Raw genomic sequence first — 23,745 nt, 5'->3', positions numbered from 1 at the left:
AGACCTTAACCCACTGAGTGAGGCCAAGGATCTAACCTAAGTCCTCATGGATACTGGTCTGGTTTGTTAGTCCTGTGCCACTACGGGAACCCCTAAACACTGGTGTTTTAAAACCCACTAACACAATGATAATATTTCCATTTGATGTAAACACTTCCATTTTTTCTGCCTTAAGCCTATAAAAATATATAGTGTCCCTTCTTTTCCATGTTTATTTCAGATCCAGAAGCAGTAATACCGTTAACTGTAGTTTGTCACCATGGTGTGTCAGAATTAAGGTTTGAAGATTACTGCGTGAGTGTCCAGGTTAAAAACAAAGTGATTAAACCGTATTGGTTTTTTATCAGCAAATTTTAACACATGTTGTTTGGGCTCCACTTAGAACATATTTCCTTATATAATTCACTATGCCTAGCATGATGTATTGCTCTTAATAAGTATAAAAATATTTTTAATAAAGATGAGTCACAGAAATGTTACAAAACCCTTTTCCCCAGTATTCAGTTCATTAAGGGTCATGACGGTTACGGCTGACAGTTAAGTACATCTTTTAATTGTCTGATCACCCCTGCCTGGCTTGCGGAGGCTCAATGGCTCTGTGGACGCTGCTCCACATCCTCAGTAGGAAACGGCTATGTCTGGATCGCCCCCTGCAGTATCTCGGAACTAAACAGCTTCCACTTTGTGCTCTTCCTCTGAGACATTTCTCTTCTTCCCAGACTTTTTCCTTTTCTTTTTCTTTTCCTTTACTTGGTATTCTTCCTCTGTAATAAAAAAGAATTGAGAAAAAAAAAAGATTGGGCTTAACAATTTGGAAGAGAAGGAACCAGCTTTGGTTGTGAGAGGATACTGGTGCGCTCACACGGTTTTCCTGTTGACTGAGGAAAAGAGCTGTGCCTGGAGAGCAGGACAGGTCAGAGAGAAAGCAGATACCAGCACAAGGAGAAGAGGCTTCCAGGTGATGGTGTGCTGGGTACCACAAAGGCTGATAAGATCTTTTGTAGCCTGGGGTACAGGATAGGCAGAGAGACAGCAGAGACCCGAACACCAAGCAGGTACTTCCAGGTGATGGTTTGCTGGGTACCACCAAGGTTGACAACATTCTTTGTAAGCTGTGAACTGCCTCCCAACTATACAGGCACTTAGGTTGAGGTCGAAGTTAACTTCCTGCAAGATGCAGGTCATCTATAAGGACAGGAGGCTGAGGAGGGCTGAGTGCTTCAGACAACTGGTAGTAGGTCCTGTGCCCTGACCCAGAAGACTGGGGTCATTGTCCTTTGGTCTGGTCTTTGGGTGCGAGTGTGTGAGCTGTCGAGACACTTTTTTGTTGTTTGTTTGTTTTGTAGGGCTGAACCCACGGCACACAGATAGTTCTCAGACTAGGGGTGGAATTGGAGCTGCAGCTGCCAGCCTATGCCACAGCTACAGTGATGAGGGATACAAGCTGCATCTGGGACCTACACCACAGCTCATGGCAATGCTGGATCCTTAACTCACGAGCATGGCCAGGGATCAAACCTGCATCCTCATGGATACTAGTCAGATTCGTTTCTGCTGAACCACAGCAGAAACACCCTCTCTTTAGGCACTGGTCAACACGGGAGAAAGTTGAACACAACTCAGATAAAATTAGGACTGTCCTCCAAAGGCTCAAGAAGTTGCAGCTGAACTTAAGGAACAGGCAAGAGAACCAGAGAGGACTGGGGAAGCCCATCAAACCCGAAGGGCCAGATGTTGTCCTTTGCCATCAACCCGCATATAAATCTTTTTACTTCTCAGTTGCTCTTTCCTAAATTTGTCAATGAGCCATATTGTGTAAGGTTTAAAGCCCCTTATGGATTAGAAATTCTACTTCTGAGGCATCTAATCATTCATACCATCCATTTTTATTATTTACGGCAGATGCGAATTCACAGAATGCATCTTCATTCATTGATTCCTTCATTCATCCAGCAGTTATTTTGAGCACCTCTCCCAACCCCCAGCCTCTGTTCTAGACACTTGATATACACCAGTGAAGAAAACTGACAAAGATCCCTGCTTCCTTCTCCCCACATCCCTTCGAAGCACATTCTTGCAGGGAGAGAAAGACAAGATAAGAAAATAAATAAAAAATGTGGGAGTTCTCACCGTGGCTCAGAGACTAGTGTTCATGAGGACGTGGGTTTGATCCCTGGCCTCACCCAGTGGGATGAGGATCTGGCACTGCCCTGAGCTGTGGTGTAGGTCACAGTTGAGGCTTGGATCTCTCGCTCCTGTGGCTGTGGGCTAGGCGGGTAGCTGAAGCTCTGATTCCACCTCTAGCCTGGGAACTTCCATATGCCGCAGGTATTGCCATAAAAAAGCAATGAATGAATGAATGAATGAATAAGAAAGTGTGTGGTATATTAGTAAATGCTACATTCAAAAAAAAAAAAAATAGTAGAACTTGGCCAAAAGGATCAGTAATAGTGAGGGGAGGAGACTGAAGTGAAAAGTGATGGTTGCGGTAAAGTTTGCTGAGGAGGTGACAGTGAGAACAGACCTGAAGGAGGTTCAGGAGGGAGCCTGTGGACCTCAGCTGCCAGAGTGGCCCAGGCAGAGAGCATGCCCAGTGAAAGGGCCTATGCGGCAGACTCAGCCAGAGTGGCCATGCAGTCAGAGGGGGGAGACAGGACAGGAGATCAAAGGCCACAGAAAAGTCCTGGGACTCTGGAGCTCTGGAGATAGCATGGAGATAGATAGCATGGAGATCAAAGGCTGGGAGAAGACTCTTGGATCCATGGGCCCTTGTAGGGATTTTGGCTTCCACTCTGAGAGAAATAGGAAGCCACGACAGGTTTTGAGCCAGGGGATGATGTGCTTGATTATGTGTCCTTCTCTTAGTGAGAGATGGGATGGGGGCAGGGCAAGCTTAGTAAGATATGACCCAGTTCTGGTCACATCTAAAGCTCAAGCTGAGTGGATTTACTGAGTGTGGATGCGGAGCAAGAAGGAAGGAGTGGTTTGTCCTGAGCTACTGGAAATGTGGAAACTACTTGGAAGGAAATTTTCTAGGTGGAAGTGTTTGGGAACAATATCAGGAATTAGGCTGTGGAGTAGAGATGCTGAACATAAAAGAGGTGTAAAAAAAGGGGAGAGGGGTTTGTAAATCTAGAGCCATCAGCCTACAGGAGGTGTTTGAACCAGGACATGTGTCGCTGGAGGAGAGGTCAAGGACCCAGCGCTGGCGCCCCCAACACAAGCTGCAGAGGAAGAGGGAGATAGGATGGGAGTAGCAAGAGGTGTGTGCTCACACTTCTCTTGAAGGAATTCAGACTTAGAGTCTGCTCTACAGTAATGCTTTTGGCAACTGTGAATAAATTTGGGATTTCGAAAAATGCAGAGAAAGAGTAAGTGATGTCACAGGCTCTAATTTACACATAGTGGGTCGAAAGGAGAGGGAACGGTAAAATTGTGAAACTATGTTAGACTTTGCAAGGATTATTCAGAGAGAATGAGTCCAGTTCCTTTATATTTTGAACCTGTCAGGTCAGGAATCATGGCAGTTAGCTCTCAGCCTGTTGAGAACTGGCCTTCAAGCCAGATATGCCTGTGGGTGTATGAGAACATTGCTACCCTCTCAAAGTTCCCTTGGAGATCACCGAGCCACAAAGAGTTCAGGGAGGTGCTTCTGGAGTGTGGCTGAGGGCATGGGATGGGAAACTGAACAAGAAGGGCTGAAGTGTTGCCCCAGCCTGGCCTATGCCTCGGGTGAGATCAGGAGGTGTGTTTTAGTCACCCTTACCTCATAGCTCTGGCAAGTCAGTCAATCAGTAAACAGTTATCAGATGCATTATTCACTGCTTATAATTAACTACTGATTACTTATAATACGCTCAAGCTCAGGTGTATAAAGTAGATTACAATACAATATATATTTATTAGGTATCTGCTCTTCTCAATAACTACTTCTTATAGATGAAAAATTTGAGGCTTAATGAGATGAAGCATTTTATCCAAGGAGTCAGAGAGCAAAGCTAAAATTTTTTATTTTTATTTATTTATTTATTTTTTTGGCTGCAGCCTGCAGTGATTTGATATGGGATCTCAGTTCCCAGAACACCAGTGAGGATTGAACTCCTGCCATAGCTGTGAAAGCACCGAGTCCTAACCACAAGATCACTGGAGAACTACTGAGCAAATCTGTGATTTGAACCTGGATCTTTCTGATTTGAAGTCATGATACCATGTTGCCTCCATTAAAAATTACATTTTGGACAATTAGATGAATTCAGAACTTGCAATGTAGAAACAGAGATTTATTAGTACTGAGTAATCGTGCTATTATGTTTTCTCATTGTAAATACTTGAAGTAAGAAATGAAAGTTCTCGGGGTTCCTGTCGTGGCTCAGTGGAAATGAATCAGACTAGCATCCATGAGGACACAGGCTCGATCCCCGGCCTTGATCAGTGGGTTAAGGATCTGGTGCTGCTGAGAGCTGTGGTGTAGGTTGCAGACACAGCTTGGATCTGGCCTTGCTGTGGCTGTGGCGTAGGCCAGCAGCTATAGCTCCAATTTGACCCCTAGCCTGGAAAACCTCCATATGCTATGGGTTCGGGCCTAAAAGAAAAGACCCAAAAAAAAAAAAAAAAAATAGAATGAAAGTTCTCATTTTCCAATTTCACTCATTAGAATTTATCTTGTTAAGATAAATATCATTTAGCATTGTATACATTTCCAGATTAAATATATATGTGTGAATATATATATATATATTTCTCCAGATTTAACTATAAGTATATATACATACAAACACATAGATAGATAGATAGATAGATGGATAGATCCTTCCTTCTTTCCTCTCTCTTTTTCTCTGTCTCTCTCTATCTCTCAATTTCTCTTTTTATCCAAAGTCCACTCAATGTGTTCCTTCTGGTAAAGGTGAAGTTAAATTTTTGCAGTACACTAAAGATTTGGAAAAGTAGGAGTCCAAACTATGCTACAGATTGAAGTGACTTGGGGAATATAAGTTCTCCTTCCTTTAGTTTTCCACTTCTAAGCACGTTTTACTCTATCATTGTGCAGATGTATGAGATGAAATATGTAGAAGAGCTTTTTGATCTTTGGAGGCTATCTGTAAATTTTTATTAAAAAACTTTATGCATAACATAAAATTTACCATTTTAATCATCTTAAGTGTACAGTTCAGTAGGGTTAAGCATATTCACATTGTTGAGAAACAGATCTCTGGAAATTTTCATTTTGAAAAACTGAAAATCATCCCCCCTTTAAAAAAAAGCTCCATTTTTCCCCTCACCTGAGCCCCTGGTAACCATTATTTAACTTTCTGTTCCTTTGATTTTTATTATTTTAGATACCTCTTATAAGTGGAATCATATAATATTTGTCTTTTTGTGACTGGCTTATTTCGCTTAACATAGTATCCTCAAAGTTCATCTATATTGTAGCATGTGACAGGATTTCTTTTCTGTTCAAGGCTGAATAACATTCCATTGCATGTCTTCACCACATTTTGTTTATCTACTCATCCACTGATGGACACTTGCTTTGCTTTTATCTCATGGCTATTGTGAATAGTGCTGTTATGAAAACAGGTGTGCAAATATCTCTTGAAACTCTGCTTTCAATTCTTTCAAATACATATTCAGAAATGAGATGGCTGGATCATGCAGTAGTTCTATTTTAAATTTTTTGAGCAGTCTCCATACTGTTTTCCATAGAGGCTAAACCATTTTACATTCCTACCAACAGTACACAAGTGTTCTAATTTCTGCACGTCCTCAATAACACTTGCTATTCTGTTTTTTTTTTTTAATAGTAACCATCCTAATGGGTGTGAGGTGACATGTCATTATGGTTCTGATTTGCATTTCTCTGATGATTAGTGATGGTGAACAGATTTTCACATTTATTGGCCATTTATATATCTTGGCTGAAAAGTTTATTCAAGTCCTTTGCCCATTTTTAAATTGGATTATTTGATTTTCTGTCATTGAGTGGTAGGAGTTCTTTGTATATTCTGAATATTAATGCTTTATCAGATACACAATTCACAAATGTTTTCTCCCATTTCATACTTTGCCTTTTAATTCTGTTAATTGTATTCCTTGATACATGAAACTTTCAAAGTTTAATGTAGTCCCATTTGCCTCTTTTTGTTTTCATTGCCATGTCCAAGTCCAATGTCATGATGCATTTTTCTGGTGTTTTCTTCTTGGGGTTTTATAATTTGGGGCCTTACATTTAGGTCTTCAATCTGGGGTTAACTTTTTGTACAGTGTGTTATGGACTGAATATTTGTGTTCCCCCAAATTCCTACATTGAAACCCTAAACCTCAGTGTGGCTGTATTTAGTAATGAGGCCCCAGGGAGGTAATGAAGATTAAATCAAGTTATAAAAGTGGAGCCCAATCCAATAGGATCAATGTCCCTATGAGAAAGAACACTGGAGAATTTTTCTCTTTCTCTGAACAGGAGGAAAGAAGGCCAAAGCAAGATGGTGGCTCCCTACAGGCCACTCCAAGAGGCCACAGATCTGTTCTTCAAAGTCATTTTCACTACTTGGGTTCTTGAAATCCCATGTGAATTTTAGGATAAATTCTATTTCTGAAAGAAAAAAAAAAGCCATTGGATTTCGATAGGGATGTGTTGAATCTGTAGATGGCTTTGAGGAGTCACTGGGGGGATTTTTGTACAAAACCAAATGGTCTCCTTAGTCACAATTCAGACGATGACTTCACCAATTAAAAATGCTAAGTAAAGAAACTCAGTACTTTAAAATGCCAGAAACTTAAGCCAAATTTTGGCTAATTTCTCTATCTTTTAGGAATTTTTGTTTTCATGTTGTTCCTTTCTTTAAAGTTCATGTAGGAGTTCCCGTCGTGGCGCAGTGGTTAACGAATCCGACTGGGAACCATGAGGTTGCGGGTTCGGTTCCTGATCCGGCGTTGCCGTGAGCTGTGGTGTAGGTCGCAGATGCGGCTCGGATCCCGAGTTGCTGTGGCTCTGGCGTAGGCCGGTGGCTACAGCTCCGATTCGACCCCTAGCCTGGGAACCTCCATATGCCGCGGGAGTGGCCCAAGAAATAGCAAAAAAAAGACAAAAAAAAAAAAAAAATTATAAGAAAAAAAAAGTTCATGTAAAACATTCTATGATGAAGAGTATAATCTATAAAAATATTGAATCACTATGTTGTTCACCTGAAACAAGCACTGTAAATCAATTATACTTCAATTTAAAAAATTAAAAATTAAAAGTAATTGCTGAAAATAATTGACAAAATTTACATAAAGCTAAACCAAATTGGCTTCCCAAAAGGTGAAGAAATTTGGCAAACTGCTGCATAAATGTTACGTTATTTTGAAATACCCTTTTCTCTTTTTTTTGGAGGGGGTTGTCCCCAGAGTATGTGGAAGTTTTTGGGCCAGGGATCCAACCCATTCCACAGCAGTGACAACACCAAATCCTTAAACACTAGGCCACCAGGGAATTCCTCTTTCTCTTTTTAATTAATGGGTTGTACACATTTTTGAAGAAAACAAGATCTCTGATGACGTCTCTTTTCAGACAACTTTTAACAAACTGTTTTGGAATAGATTAATGACAATCCCAAACCATGCATTTCAATGTGTAGTGGACCAGCACTATTACATTACTTGGAAACTTAGTGAAAATGCAGAACCTCAGACCCATCCAGATCTGCTAGGTCAAGATTTGCATTTTAACTCCATCTTTAAATGAGTCAAATAAAGTTTTAAGAAGCACTGGTCAATGCATATCTGACCAACGACACTTTGTGTAGTAAAGACCTGAAGCATCAAATGTCCCACATCTCAAGAAATCTTTAGCAAATGACAGTATTAAGACCAAAATGTTTGAGAACAACTATCATAGACAACTAGTATAAACTAATTAGTTTACTAAGAATGACTAAACTCCTGGGGTTCCCTGGTGGCTCAGCAGTTAAGAATCCAGTGTTGTCACTGCATTGGTTGGGGTCATTGTTGTGGCGAGTGTTTGATCTCTGGCCCAGGAACTTCCATATGCCATGGGTGCAGAAAAAAAAAAAAAAAAAAAAGGAAAAAATTAAAAATTAAAAAAATGACTGAACTACTAAAATAAAATTTTGAAACAGTGATGATAATGTCAAACAATTTTTCTTTTTCTTTCTTTTTTTTTTTTGGTCTTTTTGTCTTTTAGGGCTACACCCGAGGTATATGGAAATTCCCAGGCTAGGGGTCCAATCAGAGCTGTAGCCACTGGCCTATGCCATAGCCACAGCAACATGGGATCCAAGCTGCATCTGCAACCTACACCACAGCTCACAGCAACGCCAGATCCTTAACCCACTGAGCAAGGCTAGGGATTGAACCTATGTCCTCATGATTGCTAGTTGGGTTCATTAACCACTGAGCCACAGCAGGAACTCCTATACCATTTTTCATAATAGGAAATAAATTTGTGTATTTAACAGAATTAAATGTTTCAACAACAATTTAAATGGCAAACATTAATTTAGTTAAATGTAGTAAACCTATTGAGAATAGAGAAAACAAGTCAAGTAATATTAGAAGTAAGTATAAAGTTATAATAAAAATGGGTGGAAATAATACATGCTTAATTAACAGATAATTCTACTATTTGTTGTTTGGCCATATGTATCTTCCTTTGGGTCAATGTTACTCTAAAAGTTGTTAAAGCCTTTAATTTTAATTTCTGGAAATGACTTAACTGGGATTTTTTTCACATGAAAAGTATATACCTATGTGTCCTTTTCAGCATGGAATCTAGAAGTTAAAATAGACTTTTTCTAAAGGTCTTTTGAGTAAAAGTTATTAACTGTAAATATCCTAAAGGTTGAGTAAGATCTACTCCTGAATAGTTCATAAAGTGAAAATAGGAAATGTCTTTTTAGTTTTTACATAAAATTTATTTTAGTTACCTAAAGGTTTTCTGTGTTACATTTTTCAGAAACCATAGTTACTAAAATGAGTCAAACCTGATGCTTAATTATTTCATTTATAACCATAGGAATTCACAAGTATTCAGTGAAGTCACCTAAAGTGACTCATGTGGACATCTTTATTGAATTACTTTAATAGGGATTTTGAAATCTGTAAAATAGGCAACTAATTCAATTTTCAGAGTTGTTTTAATACTTGAGTGCAAATCCGTTTAAAAAGATCTTTGAACTACAGTATCATTCAAGTGAGTGATACCAGGTAAAGAAATCCTGTAGCTTATAAATTTGTCAAATTTCCTGTAAAGATTCTTTTTTTTAGGGCCACATCTGTGGCATATGGAGGATCCCAGACCAGGGGTCCGAATCAGAGCTGCAGCTGCCAGTCTATGCCACAGTCACAGCAACACCACATCATTAACCCACTGACCGAGGCCAGAGATTGAACCTGTATCCTCATGGATACTAGTCGGGTTCATTACCACTGAGCCTCAATGGGAACTTCTCATGAATATTTTTTAAAGTAAGGGTTTTACTTTGAAAAAGCAAAATCGGACATGCATGCAGCCTACCAACAACTGTGTTTCCTGCTTATGTGATTGCCTTGTATTTATTGTGAGAGAGAAGTATACACACCCTGCAAAAAGGGTCTGCAGGTGAATGCTTGGGTGTTTGAGGGTCTAGAGTGCCCTTCTCAGCAGAAGTGGGTTCCTCATCCTTTGCTGCATGTGTAGGAGCATTCTGCAGAAAAGTCTTAGGCCCTAGTCTCATGGAGACATTGAAGAGGGATTGGAGAGCAGGGAATCAGAGGGACAAACATTAACTTCAGATGTTGTCAGAGAAGGATCAACGATTTAAAAAAGAACTTATTCTCAGGAATAAGAACCATCTTCTCACATTGCCCATCTCTGAGTTCCAGAAATGCTTTGCAGTGATGCAAACGCTTTGGTGAAAAAGCATCAGTTGAAGAACGATTGAGTCTCCAATAACAACCTTGAGGTAAATTGATTTGCATTTCATTCATTTTCAGCCAAAAATTCCAAATAGGGAGTTCCCGTTGTGCGGTGGAATTGAATCTGACTAGGAACCATAAAGTTGAGGGTTCGATCCCTGGCTTTGCTCAGTGGGTTAAGGATCTGGTGTTGCGGTGAGCTGGGTGTAGGGGCCGCTAGGATCTGGCATTGCTGTGGCTGTGGTGCAGGCTGGCAGCTGTAGCTCTGATTAGACCCTTAGCCTGGGAGCTTCCTTATGCCACAGGTGCGGCCCTAAAAAGACAAAAAAGACCAAATAAATAAATAAACTCCAAATAGAGGTAGGAGCAAGACTCCAAAGTTTAACTTGATAACAATTATACACCAAGAATATCATGCCCCTGACCAGTGACTTTCCTTTTGGAGTTGACAAATATTTTGGTAGATATGAATAAAAGTGAAATTAATTAATTAATTAATTAATTAATTTTGTCTTTTAGGGCTGAGTGGATTTGTTAAACCTCTGTTGCTTTTGATTCTCCTTCTGCTCCCTTGGTACTAGCATCCTGACAGACCTACTTCTGAATTCCAGAACCTTCCAAGAACTCTTGGCACATCCCAGAATTGCACCAGCATTTGGAGATTGGCATTGAAGCTGACTGAAAAACTTATTATGATAATTAAATTAATTTCCAATTCTCGAGGTGTGTTTCAAGAAAAGAAATTCCAGGAACGGTTTCTTCCAAGATTTTATCTTATTTTTGGTCCTCAGGTCAATAAAATTTTCCAAGCAAGAATATCAGCATTGCATACAAATTGGGGTTTTGTTTGTTTTGTTTACTTCCTAATTCCCAAAGTTCATTAATGTCTCAGAACTGTCCAAATTTTCACGTTAAGCCATGAAATCCAAACTTTTTACTTTCTAAAATGATGGATTTTATACTGAAAGAGATAAGGATACCACAGAATACTATTTTAAAGTGATTTAAATTTTCTGGAAAAGGGATATAAAATATTATACATTTTCTTAATCTAGCTCAAAAAAATGGACTTGATATTTGAGAGAAGAGGAATTTTGTGGATTAAGACTAGACACTAGAAGTGAGTTGATTTGCAATATTTTTCCATCAGTATTATTGCTAAGACAATGATTTCTTTTTTTTTTTTAATTTCTTTTTTTGGTCTTTTTGTTTTTTCTAGGGCCACACCTGAGGCATATGGAAGTTCTCAGGCTAGGGGTCTAATCGGAGCTGTAGCCGCTGGCCTATGCCAGAGCCACAGCAACTCGGGATCCAAGCTGTGTCTGCGACCTATACCATAGCTCACAGCAACGAGGCCAGGGATCGAACCCACAACCTCATGGTTCCTAATTGGATTCCCTAACTACTGAACCACAACAGGAACTCCTAGGTCACTGATTTCTGTGACTCAGTTTCTCTTTTCATACAATGGAAATTTTAATATTTTCCACAGATTTTCCACATAGGAAAACAAAGTATATATATAAGATATTTAGGGAAAGGCATTATTTATCTTTGTAAACCGTGTTATTTAACAGAAGAATCAGCTCCAGGGAGCTTAAACAGACAGAGCAATTATATTCAGCTCTCAATGACTTACAAGTATTACATACTAGTAGAAAATTCTCTCAAATCAGGACCAGTGGTTCTCACTGGTGGTGTTTACATTACTTCCTAACAGAAGCAAGGAGTTGAAAAGACACCTGAGAGGTACTTACACAATCCAGGTTTTGGTAATCCTCACAAGAGCGAGGATGGGTGGAGGGAAGGTCTTTGAAAAGGGCTAGAAGGAACTCAGTTTGGGGCCTAGACTGGAGACGGTGCTTCAGGCCAGAATAGCTACCCTAGGACATGTACGTTTGCACACAGATAACGTTGCCAAGGATGGGAAAGAACAAGCATGTGTCTAAGCCAGAACCTGATGCTGTGTTCAAAGGCATTCTCTTGAGCGGTTAACGTAAGGCACTAATTAGACTAGAACAGAATGGGATAAAAAACAGACCTAATTCTTGGGCTGCCAAGAGGGTGCATGTTTATGTAAAATGCACTTTTGAAATGGTGGGGGTTGGAGGGCTGGGGTTAAGAGATCTAGAGTCCCCATTATCCAAGTAAAGTGTCTAGTTCATGACAGCTGAGGATCAATGTTAGGGAAGAAAGAACACAGGAAGCATGACACCAAGCCTGACTTTCTCCACTGGTTTGGGTTTTAAAAAAGGTCCCAAAGCTTATTTTTAAGTCAGAACCAAAGGAAAGATGTAAAGAAAGAAAGGAAAATAGGAGAGAAATGAAGGGGAAAAAAAGGAAAGGAGGAAGCAAGGAAGGAAGGGAAGGAGAAAGGAAGGACAATTAAAATACCAGATAAATACTATATTTACCTTCTCAAAAAACACCTCGAAGTAGTTATAAAAGTCTCAGTGCACCATTTTGTGCCTTTCCTAGTGTTGTTCAGGGCATGCTAACATTAACTCCAGTCAATATCTTACTTTTAAAAATTAGTGTTTTTTTGTTTTGTTTTGTTTTGTTTGTTTGTTTTTGCTTTTTAGGGCTGACTTGTGGCATATGGAAGTTCCCAGGCTAGGGGATGAATAGGAGCCGCAGCTGCTGGCCTATACCACAGCCACAGCAACACCAAATCCTCAACCCACTGAGTTTAAGGCCAGGGATGGAACCTACATCCTCATGGTCACCAGTCAGGTTTGTTACCACTGAGCCATAATGGGAACTCCTAAAATTAGTGTTAGAATTATTTAATGAAAACTCTAAAATGTCAACAAAGAGAACTAAAAAGTATTAATATGGAACCACATTTCCCTGAGAGTAAGACTTACCATCACGTCTTTGTCTTTATTTTCAGCCCTCAAATATTTCTGGAACATGTTATTGAGTTTGTGCCAAGAGTTGTTGCTGTCCATTATAACCTCATGATTTCACTGGGGATTCCAAGAACAAAGTTTGAGCTTTGATTCCTATTGGTTTCTGCGCTAAAGTCAAACGATATTTTCTTATATATCTTTGCACCCCAAACACACTTATTTATTCTTTAAAAAACAATGGGGTTATGCCAAGCAAGCTCCAAGCCTCTGAAATAAATAGAGAGTCAGGGTGTGCAAATGAGGCAGTAACAAGGCCTCTGGGCAAAGAAGGTTCAGCTGCTGACTTGGGTTGGGCTGGATTCTTGACCTAAAGAAGACTGACACTAACATTAAGGCACAAAAAACTTGAGTAGCTGAAGTGTGAGAACGTTTCCTAGCTAACCAGTTTTTGGCCCAAGAATGCCAGAAGAAAATCCTAAAATTCTAGAAGAAAATATACATTTGAACTAAAACACATTTTCAAAAATGAGCTTCTATGAATCTCTTTTTTGTGGTTGTTTTTGTATTGCTAAATCCTACAGTTTCTGCCGATAATTCTGACCCCTGAGTGGCAGAATTTTAAATACCCATAAAGCAGAGAGTTGTCAAGACTTCCTGAAAGATGTCCCAGACGTGTGACTCACCCATAACATGGGCTGGGCCCCAGCTACTGCCTCCAGGTGGCTCCCAAATGGGGATTTTCACCATCACCAGGGAGAGTCTAATTTAACCCACTACTTGGAAGTGGAAGTAGAGCCACCAAAACTGTAACTGCTGGTGGTTGAGGTTGGTTTACTGAGCAAATATCCTGCAACTAGGATTAAGTTTATTGTGTCATAAAAATAAATTCTATTATTTTCCTCAATTTCTGTAAAGTTGATTTTTCCTTAAGGTTATAATTTTAAGTTGTAAATTTGATATTGGTTTACTGTACATAAATACTTTTTTTTTTTTTTTTTGTCTTTTGTCTTTTTGTTGTTGTTGTTGTTGTTGCTATTTCTTGGGCCGCTCCCACGGCATATGGAGGTTCCCAGGCTAGGGGTTGAATCGGAGCTGTAGCCACCGGCCTACGCCAGAGCCACAGCAACTCGGGATCCGAGCCGCGTCTGCAACCTCCACCACAGCTCATGGCAACGCCGGATCGTTAACCCACTGAGCAAGGGCAGGGACCGAACCCGCAACCTCATGGTTCCTAGTCGGATTCGTTAACCACTGCGCCACGACGGGAACTCCCATAAATACTTTTGAAAAAATTCTTGATATCTTGACCATCTCAAACAGGAAACTAGTTTATGTGGTGGTTAGGGACAGCCACAACTCTCACACTATGTCATTTTTACTATCTGGAATTTGAAGTTTAGGACAAGACTTGGGGGCTGAGAAGTTCTGGGCTATTTGTAGTCATGATATTTAATAATCTGCTCCAAATGATAGTCTGCTTCTACTGTAAGAAAGTGTCTGGGTTTTTATAATTCTTGAAACAAAAGTTTCCTTTTGTTAAAGAGACATTATAACAAGCTTATGTAAAATACACAGATCTAAACCTCAAGAATTTATCTCATAAATGAATGAAATATTATTTAGTGCCTATGTAAATGATTCCTTGAATACAATTTGAATATGAATATGATTTGTATTTTTTCCAGGTTTCGCTTGAGTGAACCATCTTACTGGATGCTCACATCAGGCGGGTAAGTGGTATTACCTCCATCATACAGGGGAGGAGACTGGGGCTGGCAGATGTTTGATGATGGACTTGAATTTCAGTTAATTAAGTTTTTGAGATAATGTCACAGAAGCCAAAAAAATAGCTAACAAAACCCACTTTGGAGTGATTTTTATTTTTATTTATTTTTAGTTATTTTTTGTCTTTTTGCCTTTTCTAGGGCCGCTGGCATACGGAGGTTCCCAGGCTAGGGGTCTAATTGGAGCTATAGCCACCAGCCTACACCAGAGCCACAGCAACTCCATATCCGAGCCGCGTCTTCGACCTACATAGCTCACAGCAATGCTGGATCTTTAACCCACTGAGCAAGGCCAGGATTCAAACCTGCAACCTCATGGTTCCTATCAGATTCGTTAACCACTGAGCCACAGTGGGGACTCCAATTTTTTTTTTTTTTTTTTGTGGAGTGATTTTTAAATTCTTCTGTACTGAAGAAATCTTCTCTTCTTTCACTAAATGTTGTAAGACTATTAGCAAGTTGAGAGAATTAAAAGAAAAAATACACCCCCAAACAAACAAACAACCAACCCACCCCTTGGGAGCAAACAAAAAACTCTTCAGGAGCAACTGGTTATAGCAAAGACTTTTTTTCCACAAGTGCCCAGAGCATCTGTAAAATCTGCTGAATAAGCCCAGCTGAGGCACATCCCTTTGAAATTGTCCCACCCTGGTTCCTGCAATGCCCAGGCGCCTACATAGGATGCAGGATTCCCAAACCAGGCTTTTCTTATTTACATCACAACACCCAAGAAAGTAACTGTTTGCAGATATTTTTTTGCTCAGCATCTTTTGTCCTCTCTTAAATAGGATTCAACAAACTACCTTCTCCCCTTTACTGGCTTAGTGCTGGATTTCCATTCTTGTGAAATTCATTACAGAGTAGCTAAATTCCACCTGTTCCTGTTTATTTTGCCATCTGTTGAAATTTTTCTCGTACCCACCAAATGTCCTTTTCTGAATTATAAAATCTTTATCTGGAGTTAACGCTGTGGTGTAGCAGAAATGAATCCAACTAGTATCCATGAGGACTCGGGTTCCATCCTTGACCTTGTTCAGTGGGTTAAGGATCCAGTGTTGCCATGAGCTGTGGTGTAGGTCGCAGACCCAGCTCAGATTCTGAGTTGCTCTGACTGTGGCGTAGGCTGGCAGCTGTAGCTCTGATTAGACTCCTAACCTAGGAACTTCCATATGCCTAGGGTGCTGTCCTAAAAGACAAAACAAAACAAAACAAAACTTTATCTGGATCTGGGACATTTTCCAGTATCAAGAACCAGTGGCATCTAACAGATTTGCCAACAGCAAATTCAAGGGTTATTTGTGTCCGAGCTTGGGCAGGGAGGCAGCCATGATGCAGTCACGGGTCTGTAACTCAAAGGCAGTCTTGCCTAGGAAGTGGTGAGGGGTCTCCACGTTCCCTTACAGCTCCTACACTCTTTGTTTCATGCCCCAGCTGGGCCTCCGCCCCCTACTTTCTTCCTACTGAGATCTACTTCTAATTTTTATTTCCAGGCCAGAAGTCTTACTTCCCTTTTCAGCAAGCGGTGTGTGAGCCGCAGAATTCACTTTGCTCGGATCAGGGGAAATCAGGCCTGGAATCCGTCATTTCCAGGTTCCTAAGCAATATTTTGCTACTTAATTTTAAAAAATATTAGGATGCTAAGAGAGTAGATCTTAAAAGTCCTCATCACAAGAAGAAAGTTTTTTCTATGTACAGTGACATTGTCACTGGACATTTTATGGTTATCATTTTGCAATGTGTACAAATAGTGAATAATTATGCTGTAAACTTGAAACTAATATAATGTTATATGTCAATTATACCCCAATTAAAAAAAAGTACGTCATAAAACTTCTTCTCTGTTTTACATTTTCTGAGGTTTTTCTGTATAAGAAACTATAGAGAAGTGCATTTAAGTGCAGTGAAAATGCCTGTACAGGTGAAAAATTAATTACTTTAACTTAATTTAAATTAAAAAGAGGTACAGCACTTTTTTCTATAAAAGACTGAAGAATATACTTTTATATATTGGTAAACAGTTTCCACTCAGAAACTAATTCAAGATAGTCAATAAATTCATTTTTAGAAATGATTACTATAAGCAAGCTATTATGTTTTTTAAAGTTCCCTATATGTACTGAGAGATGCACTTATTCATAGATAAAGAACTTTAGTTAAACTTTGCAGTACTGTTTTTATGCTATATTGGCATTTGTACATTAAGTTCATTGATATTTTACATGAAAATTCAGAACTATGTCATTCAATGATAAGTAAAATATTATTCTTTTAAAGTTTGTCTATCTCAACTATGGTATTTATTTTAAATGATTTAGAGACAAGGAGTGTTTTTTGTATGCTTTTAAACTTTATTTTTTAGTGAAATGATGGCAATCTTCTCTCAGAATTGACCTGAGATGAAGAAAATACTCATTGCTGGTCATTTGATTATTTGAGGAAATAAAACAAAATGAAATTTATTCTTTAATTTACATAGAGTAAAATTCACCTTTTTTTTTTTTTTGGTGGCTTGTTGCCTAAGTTTTGACAAGTAAAAAGACAAAAGGATCCTGGAAATCAGGATATAGAACAAGACTCTCACTCCAGAATTTCCCTGTGCTGCTTCTTGTAGGCAAACCTTCCCACCCTAATGTTGGCAGCCACTATTCTATACTTTTCTGTCCCTACAGTTTTCTTTTCTAGAATGTCATGTACAGGAATCATATAGTCACGTTTTTGTTTTGTGGGTTTTTTTTTTTTTTTTTTTTTTTGTCTTTTTAGGTCAGCACTCCGGCATATGGAGGTTCCCAGGCTAGGGGTCCAGTCGGAGCTACAGCTGCCCTCCACAGCGACAGCAAGGCCAGATCCCAGCCGCGTCTGCGGCCTACACCACAGCTTAAGGCAACTCCGGATCCATAACCCACTGAGCGAGGCCAGGGATCTAACCCGCAACCTCATGGTTCCTAGTTGGATTTGTTTCTGTTGTGCTGTGCCACAATGGAAACTCCAGTCACAACATTTTGAGTTTAGCTTCTTTCGCTTAGCTTGGTAGTTCTCAACCGAGCACCATCTTGTCTCCCACGGAGGGTGTGTGGCAGATTCGAAGACAAATTTTGTTGTAAAGTCTGGGAGGAGTGGAGGAGCGCCGCCTGATCTAGTGGGAAGAGGCCCACCTTTAGCAACCCAGTATTAAATGCTTTCTTGCTCCTACAGTACAGGGATAACACCCCCTGCAAAGAACCTCTTTCTAAAACATCAGTGGTGCTAAGGCTAGAAACGCTAGCTTAGCACTGTGCCCTTGAGATGCATTCATACTGTGGCGTATATTCTTTCAGTGGTTCATTCTTTTTTACCTGCTGAACAAAATTCCACCGTATGAATGTGTTTTAGTCTTTATCTATTTACCTGTTAAAGAACAACTTGGTTGTTACCAATTTGGAGCAATTACGAAAGTTTTCAACTGAACTTAGTACTATAAGTAGGACTGTTTGGTCATATGGTAAGTGTGTGTTTATCTATAAGAAATTCCAAACTATTTCCCAGAGCAGCTACACTGTTTATTTTGCCTTCCCACCAGCAGCATGTGAGCAATCCAGTTCCGTATCTTTGGCAGCACTTGGTATTTCTATTTGTTTGTTTTAATTTAGCTGCTTTAATTGGTGATTCTGGTTTTGTTTTCTTTCTTTCTTTCTTTTTGACAGTGCCCACTGCATGTGGAAGTTCCTGGGCCAGGGATCAAACCTGCATCACAGCAGTGATCTGAGCCACAGCTGTGACAATGTCAGATCTTTTAACTGCTAGGCTACCAGGGAACTCCTCTAGTAGGGGTTTAGTGATATCTCATTGTGGTCTTAGTTTTGTCTGCTTTGGTTAATTTTTTTTTTTTTGTATTTTATAGTTTAATGCACCTTTTCTGAGATTACAAAAATGGTATTGAGTAAACAAAGGACTGAACAGCTAGTGCCAAGTTACTAATGCCATGGAGCTACCCTTCGTTCTGCCTCACGGTGGAGCTGCTGATCCTTTACAGCTTCTGTCTTAAGGGAGATCAGTATTAGACACACTGATCTTCAGGGTCTTCAGGACCAGCCAGTCAGGGACTGGAGCTAAGGCAGATGAGGAGGGGAAACCATTCCCTTTCCACCTGTAACTAGGGCGTTATCTGTCCAAGTCGCGCCTGCCTTCCTGGGAGTTCACAGGAAGGGGACAAAGTCCGGATGCCCCCAGTCCTCCGGGGACAGGGTCTGGCAAGCAGTGAACTCCACAGTAGCAGTTCCTGAGCAAAGCACAGCAAGACTGTTTCTTAGAGGCAAGTGTTTGTCAAACGTTTCCCTCTACTGGCTGGCTGCTGGAAGTACTTCCAAGAAATCAGAGAGGAACCAATTTACTACCTGCTCCAAAATTTGCTGTTATTCCCATCTTTAGCAACCTAGTATTAAATGCTTACTTGCTCCTTTTCCTTCTTTTTCCATATTACTTTCATCAGATATTAAACCCACCTCCCGTGTCCCTAAATCAGGAGTGTGGATGAGGAAGGAAGCCTATGATTTAATGCACAACGAACTAGAAGTTTGCCCTCAGCAATAAATAAGCATCTGTATTGCCCCATCATGCTCCCAGAGTCCAGGTAGCAGGAGAAGATAGGGGGCCCCACCTCTGCTGTGACCACGCCTTCTTTATCTGGGCCCTGCCTTCTCACCTGCACACAAAGCTCCTGGTGTGCAATGGGAACAAAAGAATCGCAGAAAACTAGTCTTGAAACTCTGTATTAACAGTGACTCTGCAAGACTGCCCAGCGATCTTAACTAGTCTTCTGCTAATAGGAGTTCCCACATTTATGACGTAATGACAGAGGAGCCCAATTTGGGATCCAGACAGTTTGACATTTTACTCCCCACAGCTTAACTGGAAACCTGGTGCCAATGGCCTTTACCTTGTGAATATGGGTCCAGCATGTCCAGTAGTTCACTCACACAGCCCGGAAACAGCCCAGGGTGACCAAAAGTGCTAAGCTGACTCTGACTCCTAGAGAAACTGGAACTAGCTAGCACAGCCCTCAGAGTTCTTAGGACCACACTGTTTCACTTACACCTGTCCTAGTGCTGAACTTCCCCAGGACCAGAGACATTTAATTTACAGTCCAATTTAGGTCATTTCCTTTCAAATGCAGGTAACTGCAAACAAGGCTTTCAGAGAGCTCAGAAGATGGTGTGGTTTCTACTCCGGCTTTCTTAGTACCAGGCATTCCTCCTTTTACATTTTCTCGGGTGTGGTGGTGGGGCTTACTTCTTCATAAAACATCACTGTTGTCACACACAATGATGGGTGGCCTCTGCTCAGGGATTCCTGAATTTAGGCGTGAATGTGAATTCGGAACTCACCCTCAGTCCTGGGTCTAGCTCTGAGTTAATCCCACTCTGCACATCCATGTCTGATTTCTCTGCACCCAGACCAAGAGCCTATCGCTCCTGGGTGTCATTTCCTCATTTCAGTTAGGGATAATGACCCATCTACTTTATTTATTTATTGTCTTTTGAGGGTTACATCTTTGGCATATGGAAGTTCTCAGGCTAGGGGTCAAATTGGAGCTGCAGCTGCCAGCCTAAGCCATAGCCCCAGCAACATGGGATCCAAGAAACTTCTGTGACCTACATCCCAGCTTATGGCAACATCGGATCCTTAACCCACTGAGTGAGGCCAGGGATCTAACCCCAAGTCCTCACGGATACCATTCAGGTTCATTATAGCTGAGCCACACCAGGAGCTCCCAAAGTTGTCTTTTCTAATATCACCTCTAGTTTGGGGGCAGTTTCAGGCTATCGTGTGTGACCTGTCTGCTCTGGCTAAGTTGGCCTGTTGACTGCTTGTGGCTTTCTAACTTTTTGCCTTTACCACTTAACAGGTTTCCTTAACTCTATAATTATCCGTATGTTTTCCTTCCCTCAAGGCACAGCTTGAAATCCACAAGTCTGTGTAGGCTAATTCCATTACAGGTTTTGAGGCCCTCAGTGTTCTGGTTATTTTTTTAAACAAGTATCTATTGAGTATCTACCGCAGCATCTATCTCACTGCACGAGAATTGCAGGTGGATGAAAATACTTGTGAGGTTGCTTCAGTTACTCCTTGCCTGAAAACTGCTCATCTAAGTTAAGGACGGGTAACAAATGTGCCCCAGCCTGCCCTTCAGGGTTCCTGGTGAATTCTAATCACCATATAAAATGGGCCTCTCCTCCAACCATGGGATGGCACAATATGGTCAAAGCAGGGCGTGGGTAAGCAGTAAGAGGAATTCCTTAGCACCAGATCAGTACTGAAAGATCACATGTTCACAGCAGTGTGCAAGAATTTTGCCTCATGAATACTGGAAAGACTGTGGCCAGGGCAGCAAGCCATCTGGTCCATAGTGATGTACCTGGGACCAGCTGTCCAGGGAGGTAACCACAGAGGCCCCGATAGGCCTTGTAAGAGGTGACTGGGCTGTAATGATTGCTCTTCACAAACCCAGTTTCGCATTTGTTCAGTGTTCCCTTAAGGACCTAAATTCCTGAATTCAAAAATGTGCTTGGGGGAATTGCTGTCATGGCTCAGTGGTATCAAACCCAACTGGCATCCATGAGGAGGTGGGTTTGATCCCTGGCCTCATTCAGTAGGTTGTGGATCTGGTGTTGCCCCGAGCTGTGATGTAGGTCGTAGATGTGGCTTGGATCCCCCGTTGCTGTGGCTGTGGCATAGGCTGGCAGCTAAAGCTCCAACTTGACTCCTAAGCCTGGAAACTTCCATATGCCACAGGTGCAACCCTAAAAAACAAACAAACCAAACAACCCCCACCACCACCACCAAAAAAAAAAAAAAACCCACAAAAAAACAAAACTGTGCTTGGAAAACTTTTTTTTTTTTTTTTTTTGTCTTTTTGCCTTTTCTAGGGCCGCTCACGCGGCATGTGGAGGTTCCCAGGCTAGGGGTCTAATAGGAGCTATAGTCGCCGGCCTACACCAGAGCTACAGCAATGCCAGATCTGAGCCGCGTCTGCAACCTACACCACAGCTCATAGCAATGCCGGATCCTTAACCCACTGAGCAAGGCCAGGAATCGAACCCGCAACCTCATGGTTCCTAGTCAGATTCATTAACCACTGCGCCACGACGGGAACTCCGGGAAAACATTTTTTTGACCAAACAGCAAGTCTTTCCGGGTCAAAGAGGTGTCTTTTCTTCTGAACTGCCTCATCTGTTACAGTGCTGAGAAGCAGGTACTCAGCAAAGACTTCTCACTATCAACAGGCACCTGGTGTCACCAGGAAAACCAAACTGAAACCAGAAACCATGATGAAATCAAAATTAGCGCTAGCTTTTAAGTCACTATAGAAATGAGATTTCCTTCCACATAACCCTGCTTCTATGGAGCAAATAAGCAGCAGGCACAGGAGAAATGCCTAAAGAATATTCTATTGAGAAACGTAAACGATCAACTGAGGCCACAGTATTTCCCTTTATTTCAGCTGACTCAAACAGGCTCAAACTACAGACAGCAGATTACAAACCAAAGAACAGTCTGAATGGTCTGAATACAATAATGAAGGCAGCAGCTAGGATTTAATTCTTAAAATAAGTGGGTAATGTTTGTTTTAAAGATTTTATCACATTTTAGTGGCAGCAGCCCAATGTAGGTAGTTATTATCACTCAGATGGAGTGAGACTGGGAGCTTTTTTATGCAGTTTGCACAGGTCACACTGCAGTGAGTGGAAAGGGAGCGGTCAACCCATTCCTACCACGCTCTAACCTGTGGATTCTAACCATGGTTCTCTACTGACCCTAAATCCAGGCTCTTTAGGTAGGAAGGGGAGGGTCCTTTGTTCACATTGACACAGGCGGAAAACAGCAACTGAAAACCCAAAGAAATTCTTAGCAAAAGTTTAGAATCTTACCAAAGGATTTCAAGATAATTTAAAAAAATCTTTATGAGGAAGGGGGATCACCAGCTTTGGGCTTAATTTCTCTCTCTCTCTCTCACTTTCTCTGGCTCTGACTATCAGGGATGGAGCCCCCGAGGCTCTCACCTGGCAGCTCTCACAGCCCCACATCTGGCAGTGCCCCCCCTGGAGGGGGGATGGGTAGAGGTAGGAGGTGGGTGCCACTGTTTGTCCGGAGGCTGGACATACCTTTGATGCAGAATCATTACTTACACAGGACATCCTTACAATTTCCTTATGGGTCACTTACATTTTATCACTTCCTATTGGTCATCAGAGCAGGCGACTTTCAAAGAAGGGCTGGTGTGCAGGTGGACAGTATAACTGGGGTGAGAAATAGCTGCTACTGCACAACACGCTCTTCTCTATGGTACAAGGAGGGGGGAGCTGGGGGGGAGGGGTAGAGGTAGAGAGGCTGTCCATGCTATCGATGTACGTTGGCTCACCCTTTTGTAATGTTCAGGTTTGATGAACCTCAGTCAAATAAAGCTAATTAGGATGGGTGTGCCTGCTGGACAGAAGAAATCCAATGTCAAATGTGAAAGGTTTTGTGGATTTCCATCTGCGTGTCATCCAGCACACTGCTTCCTTTTATCTTCTTGAATTGTGAAGAATAGTTTTCCATTGACTTTATCATTCCTTGGTTTTGAACTGAACACTGTGAAGCTGCAGCATCAGCTTAGAAGGGCTTCCATTTCTTCTGTCCAGCAGGCATGCCCATCCTAATTATCTTTATTAACTGAGGTTCATCAAATCTGAACATTACAGAAGGGTGATCCAACACACATCGAATGCATGGATGGCCTCTCTATTGAGTTGTGTTATTCAGAGGGCGTATGTGCCACGTATTACTGAGTTATCAAGAAGGAGGTTTATAAATAGTTCACACACAAACCAGCTTCATCAGGGCAGTTCTGTTCACTCACAAGTTCATGGGACAGGATCCTGCTTGTAAACAGGATTCCAAGTGGTATTCTTTGGAAGTTTTTATTTATTTTCATTTTTTAAAGTTTTATTGAAGTATAGTTGATCTACAAGGTTGTGATAATTTCTACTGTACAACAAAGTATTTCAGTTATGTATGTATGCACATCCATTTTCTTTCAGATTCTTTTCCCACACAGGGTATCACAGAATATTGGGTAGAGTTCCTTGTGCTGTGCAGCAGATCCCCCTTGGCCAATCATTTCATATACTTCCATGTGCATATGTCAATCCCAAGCCCCTGGTCCATCCCTCTCCCCACCTGCTCCTTCAGTCAATGTA

The 23,745-nt window shown here is 41.0% G+C and overlaps 2 long non-coding RNA genes across 2 annotated transcripts in view; one reads left to right on the top strand and one right to left on the bottom strand.

The window, feature by feature from the left end:
- LOC100519499 overlaps positions 437–23,745 on the bottom strand; it is a 60,457-nt gene continuing 37,148 nt past the window's right edge. Inside the window, exon 3 of the long non-coding RNA XR_304874.3 lies at positions 437–764. This is a non-coding gene — a long non-coding RNA (uncharacterized LOC100519499). The remainder of the gene's footprint in view (positions 765–23,745) is intronic.
- LOC106504662 lies at positions 9,379–14,721 on the top strand. The gene is made up of 3 exons (XR_002346655.1): positions 9,379–9,941; positions 10,414–10,617; positions 14,432–14,721. It is a non-coding gene; the product is annotated as an uncharacterized LOC106504662 (long non-coding RNA).

Source organism: Sus scrofa, chromosome 8, assembly GCF_000003025.6.
Source record: "Sus scrofa isolate TJ Tabasco breed Duroc chromosome 8, Sscrofa11.1, whole genome shotgun sequence".
Classification (NCBI taxonomy): Eukaryota; Metazoa; Chordata; class Mammalia; order Artiodactyla; family Suidae; genus Sus; species Sus scrofa.
Note: the sequence above shows the minus strand (reverse complement) of the source record. Positions and strands in the feature narration are given on the sequence as shown.